This window comes from Rhipicephalus sanguineus, chromosome 1, assembly GCF_013339695.2.
Source record: "Rhipicephalus sanguineus isolate Rsan-2018 chromosome 1, BIME_Rsan_1.4, whole genome shotgun sequence".
Lineage (NCBI taxonomy): Eukaryota > Metazoa > Arthropoda > Arachnida > Ixodida > Ixodidae > Rhipicephalus > Rhipicephalus sanguineus.
The window spans coordinates 64,226,087-64,232,638 of record NC_051176.1 but is presented as its reverse complement, the minus strand read 5'-3'; positions in this window follow the sequence as shown (position 1 = coordinate 64,232,638).

Genomic DNA, 6,552 nt, shown 5'->3' with positions numbered 1-6,552 from the left:
GCCGCGTTTGCGAAAGGAGCTGTTCAAACAAAAATAAGTAAAAACTGCGACATTTAGTTCACGCTCGTCCTGTGTATACCTGTTCGTTTCGTGCGTCCTGCTTTATGTTTCAGCAGTGCGCTTCAAGTGTCGAGCTGTGATGCATGATAGTTCGTGCTCGTCCTGTGTGTGTTCTTTCGGGGCGTCCTTTGGGCACGAGTGACGCGCTGGCAATTTCGAGCTGTTTTCCGTTCTTCGCATTACATTCCAATTTGTTGCTATCGCATGCATTGCTTCGCCGTGGCGGCGAAACTGCGACTTTTTTTTTCTTTCGCTTTCATCGGTCAGCGTGCGCTGCGAACACGGAGCAAGGACTTACGAAGCCGTACAGTAGATGGATCTGTCTGTTCGGTAGATCGCCGCACTCATCGTTCCGCTGATCGAGGACCGTCGCGCGCCTCCATGCATTACCACGGAGGCGCGGTTATGCACACCTCCGTGGCACACGAAAGCAAATGTCATGCCTTGTTTGTTTAAAAAAAAAACTACAACACACGCTACTGCGGAGGGTGTACAGATGCGTGTGCCCAAAAACATGAGCCGAGAAAAGCAGCACAGCGTTGCACAGGTCGCGCAGAAGCAGCTTGGTATCGATACCGGACGAGTGTTCATGACGCGTGAATAAAATCACAGTGGGAAATACAATGAAGATTTATTGCAGTGCAAGGTTATCTTAGAAGTTTGACAGTCACATCTCCTCTTCAATTAAACTTTTCTTCAACGTGTACCTCAGATCGAAAGCGCACGCCACTAGAGAACAGCAGGTCGGCTTTAAGAAGCGGTGCGCCTCTTTCAGCTGCCGTCCGGATGTCTTTTTAAGTGCGCAGAGCTCCGATATTGAGTTCTTGTCGATTTATGGCAGCAGAGTGAGGTCCGCTGGCCGTTCGGCGCTGGATGACGAAAGAAACAGCCGCATTTTCTTGGTCAGAAAGCTTCGCCAACGACTACGGCTTAGCCTCTCCGTGGCCTCTCTGTATGGAGACGCTAGTAGACGATTCGGCGACGGCACCCAACAAGAAATGGCGGACGCGCCCAGTGTCGCCGGAGCACCAAGCAATATGAATATCCCCTGTTGACTCTGGCAGAGAACGTGTACAAAATTGTACCCGAGCCGATCAGTGTGTACCATAGCGACCACAAGGCCACCGTCCCCACAGTTATGACAAAAAAATAATCACCCATCGAACAAGACAAGCGACGACCACGGATCAAGTCATTAGACATCAAGACATCGAGACATTAATAGGCGTATTGTACCTTGCGTCATAATGACCACCAATCAAGACAATAAATGAGTGCGTACATTCGTTCAAAATTGTGAGTCACATCTTGTGCAGTGCGCTAAACAGCTTCGCAGGTCGTTCACCTGCACAAAGTGGAACTACTGCTCATTTTATCATATACCCCACCCACTTCACGTAGAAAGAATGCATCGTCTGCTGCAGCTATTCCGTCAGTTTACGGTGATTCATTGCATGTGACTGCTGACTGCATAGAAGCAAAATAATTGTAGTAAACGTTAGCGTTTAAAGAAAGCAATTAATTAATTATCAAACTAACAATAAAGGCAGAACGCTTCGTGGGATATAACACTATTGAGATTTTTACGCACGAGAAATTATTAAATGCGAAGCATTTCTTAGCAAACCTCAGGCAGTTTGGGCGTTTCTATCTACGTATCTATCTATCTATCTATCTAGCCGCCTAGGTCTAGGCGCTCTCCTGGTCGTCCCCATAACTTGCAATATACCAAAATTGGCACAGCAGGGGATCAGTGTGTGACGAACACCATTCACTGGTCATGACATGAATAACGCAAAATACCTGTCGCTTACGTTATGAAACCCTGTCTCTCAGTCACGTGTGACACATACCCGCATAGCAGAGTTCATGTTATGCGGGTATGTGCCACAGGTGATGCAAAGTCTCAACCAACACAGTAACCGCGAACACACACATTGACACGCAAGGAAAGTGATAACATTAATATTGTTGGGGTTTTGTGTCCCAAAACCACAATATGATTAAGAGAGACGCCGTAGCAAAGGGCTCCGGAAATTTTGACCATCTGGCATTCTTTTAACGTGAACCGAGATCGCACAGTACACGGGCATCTAGCATTTTGCCTTGATCGAAATGCGACCGCCGCGGCCGGGATCGAACCCACGACCTTCGGGTCAGCAGCCGAGCACCGTAACCGCTACACCACCGCGGCGGACGCAAGCAAAGTAAGGAAGCTGAAAACATAACACCCCTGGAAGACGCTGAACTGCCATGCACTCGTTCACGTGGTCCGCAACGTGGACCACGTCAATTACGCAAAAACCGGGGTCAATGCTTCCTACAATAATTCTGCTCAGAGAACCAGGCCTCTCATCATTACCAGTGACTTCAACATTGATTTATCAAGACCCAACAACGCCTGGTCTTTATACTGCGTGAAAGACGGCTTGAATGAGGACAGGGCATCAAGAAACGTCGCTGCCACGTCCCAGAACAGGAAACATCATAGATCATTTCATCGTAAGAGGCTTCCAGGATTTACACCAGCTGTGCTACACCTCGCATTTCACTACACTTAGACTCATCGTAGCCGCGATCACAAACGGATCCGATTAACAAGTCTGATCCAGCTGCTGGTGCTCACTGATCACGGTGATGATGGCCTTGTTCAAGAACTGTCAAGAACCCCTTCTACACATACACACGGGTTCGTGAAACGTGCCTGCGTTCTCCGTCATAAAGGGCAACTATAAGCATAAAACTGTAAATGTGACTGTAACGTAAGAACAGTGCGCCTGCGCGTGTGACTCGGCTGTGTATATACCTAGGGAAACTATGAATGAAGCTTAGTTGCGAGTAACGGCTGTCCTGTGCATCTCTGTTTCTTCTTTGTCCTGTTCGGATACGCGCTATCCAGTATTGAAGATTATAAGCACTATACATGTAAGCTTACCGTGTCTGGTGTTGTTAACACCCATGTTGGCATCGTTACGCAACAGTAAACAACTGGTTGTATAATACATATACTCTTCAACATATGAGTGTGCGTATACCACTTCCACATTTGTCTAGCGTCATTCCGTAACGTTTCACTCAATGTGAAAAGTCACGCCAGTCACCATCACGCGCATGCTTCGCATAACATCGATTCCCACGGAACGTGGGATCTGCCGAATTTTAAAACCTGATTCTTTTCTAAAAAGGCACTGATTCGTTTAAACAGAAGTACTAGAGGTATTCCTTTACTAATAATGATAACAGCGACATAGTGGACTTGAGCACAAGTCCAAGGTGGTTGTAAATGTTCAAGAGGGCTTGTTGCTGAGCTAGTTGCTTCATTCCTTGAGAAAAATAGGTATGGCGCAAAAAGGGTGGGGTCGTGACAAACACGTGTTTGTCAGTTCGTGTCTTCACTTCGTCCCCGTCTTTTTTCAGCGGAAACAGTTATGAGATCACAACAGCCGATTATGGCGCCGTAGTTGTCCGCCGCCGCCGGTGTCCATAACCGCTATATCGCGCGAAGTAAGAAAAAATGAAATGAGAAAAAAATATGTGTAGGATAAGACGGGATTTGAACTCGGGCCCTCGACAGAGCCACGTAGACGCTTGAAACTGCTTCGCAAAAATACTCTATACATGCGTCATTTTGATCAACGTGTGTAATATAGCGTCGCAGAAGAGTAAATTAACAACCAGGCGTCACACAATGCAAATCGATCAACAAGTGGGTCGTTTAAAGCTTCCAAGCCATTACAAAGGGCTCAGCTCTAATTGTTCATCGTCATCAGCCACAGCACCAAAAAAAAGTTCACATAATGCCTTAAAGATGTGTAGCGGGCACCACGCTTCTCCGGAGAACGACGAATAATGGCATAGTGGGGGCTTCTCTACTTCATGAAAATTACGATTATTTCTGGCGTAGTGGGTACCTTGCACGTGTACTTGTATTAGCTACCCCAACAGTCTACAACGGGCTCTAGAAAGGGCACTCTTCAGCTTTCGCTGTGACTCTGCTGCGTGTTCTGCGAAGGCCTGACGATTTTTTACGCCGTACCTATATATAGGCCGGAAAGTTACTAAAAACGCTATCTCCGCTGCCCTTGATCCCTTTATTTTTTCATTTTTCTTTCCAACAAGCATTGCGTTTCCTGAACCAAGGGAGTTGCTTTCGCTCTGTCATCCTCGTACCATCATCTACAGTCGAAAAAGGCACGTGTAACATATGGTGGCTTGTATATTTCAGAAATTTCAAGGCTCTGGCGTTTCAAATCACTTTTACTACTTTTCGTATAGTAACCAAGTTAATCAACGCCAAAGCCTGGTGAATAACTTTTCCGAGACCATTTCACTACTGATTTTTGCTATATGCCCACTGGGTGGACATCGAGGCGTCATACGGCATTTTATGTGTGAGTGCTATTCACGATATATGAGCAATAATATGAAAAATTCATTCCTCGAATTTGAAAACTGAAACCTCCTTTTCACTCCTCGGTTCTTTCGAAGGGACTTAGGGTTATGTAATGGTGGTTCACGCATATTTTTACGCCTACCACAAAACAAAATTTCTTTCACTATGAATACCGAGCCCTTTGCAAAATAAATGCAGTTTTACAGGTTTTTTAACCACCTACCGAACCTTCTACGATTCAAATCTTTCGAGCGTCTAATCTATCGCCCTGGCTACCGTTACTTATATTTACTTATTTGACTTGTTATTTTTTCTACATACAAAGACATTCAAGCGATTAATTTTGCCTACTTATTGCTTATGCTAAAATCCCTTGAAGTATTTAAATATGCAAATAATTTATTATTTTTCCAGGCATATCAGCTTATGGACATCTAACAAACCATTTCCACGACACCAACATACAGTGAGATGTTTAGGTGACCACTGACCTCTATAGCTCAGCCGGAAAAAAACTCACCGGGTACCTTATGCAGTAGCCTAGGACGGGGTCCGCATGCGACTCGCGGGGCACTGTTGTGTGGCCTCCGGCACCACGTCAGAACCCCTCCCCATGTCGCTTCCTACTTGAAGGCCGACATGGCAGTTTTGACTTCAAGGGGGGATAGACAGGAACAAGGAAAGATCGCTTCCAGTTGGCATTGTCCCCGATTTTTTTCGCACTTAGCCAGACAACGTCTGCACTTCCGTTCTTTGCACAGGTCCATGAAAAGGGGGAACAAAGATTATAAGTGGAAATACTACTATTTGCGAGTTGGCTAAAATGTTCAACCCCAAAAGTCGCATTGAAACTTTCAACCTTGTAACATGCGCGCTGAAAATAAACATGATTTCTATTCCAGTTTTGTACGTTATTGTCAATTCGCCCCCTTTTTTTTCTCTTTGCCAGCAATGCCGCCCTCACAATCATATCATGGTGTTGGGGCGTTGAACTCCAACAATTAATTATTAATTCTCAACCTACCGTGGTACTGCACTGCCTCCAGGATTGGAGGCATTGCAAGCTGTCTGCACCGGACCTGGTTTTACAATGCCTCCTTGGTCGGCCAACCGATCATTGAGGCAGTGAAAAGTGAAGATGTCATGTGATGACTGTGACGTCATGATGACGCCACAAATTTTGCCGATATGTGACGTCATGATGGTGTCATATGGTGACGTAATCACGTGATGACATTTTTCATGACTCGTGTTGATTCCGCCGAGGCGGGATGCCGACGCCGCCGACGGTCAGTTTTCGCGTTTGATGAGGCAAGTAAGGCTCTCGTCTTAAAGATAATGAAGTATCACCGCAAGGTAAGAAAATTATTGGCTCGATAATAAACGCAAAAAATTATTTTTCGACTTCAGCAACAATGTGGGATAATTTTCAACCATATTCCGGACAGCAAAAAACGAAAAAAAAAACGGTGGTTGACCTGACAAATAAATGCCCATGCGTACAATTCAATTCATCTGTTTTTAAAACAAATAGGTATAGCTTTATGTTTAGTTTCATGTAGCATGAGCCACCCCAGCGTTAGCCTTTGATCTTTCGCCGAGTCTTAGCCAATCATCTAAAGTGGGTCGGACACCGTAAGGAGACGAAAACACGCAAAACTGATCAAACGCCCAAAGCGCTAAAACCATTCCATAAGAACAAGACTGCGAATGTCATATTCTTACTTGATTTAAAACATTTCTATTCAACTGTTTTCTTCTTCTACCTTCTTCCTCCCGAGGCATGGTCTATTCCCCGTAGTGGGTTGAGCTACGCCATCAAGATCCAAACAGCTTGCCAACCACCAAAAGCCTGCCAGCATCCTGCAGGATGAGTGGCTTGGACAATGGGCCGCATCGACCCACTGTGATGCCCGCGGACGTGTCATCGCACCCTCTGCAGGTCCACCTAAACCAACGAGCCGATGCCGTAAGAACTCTAGTGAATGCGACCCAAGCATATGAGTATCCCGAGAGTCTCCAGGCGAGAAGCGTGCTGGAAAGACAACTACAAAGCGAAGCGGAGAAGCTTGTCGAACTACTGACTGCCTGCGAAAACG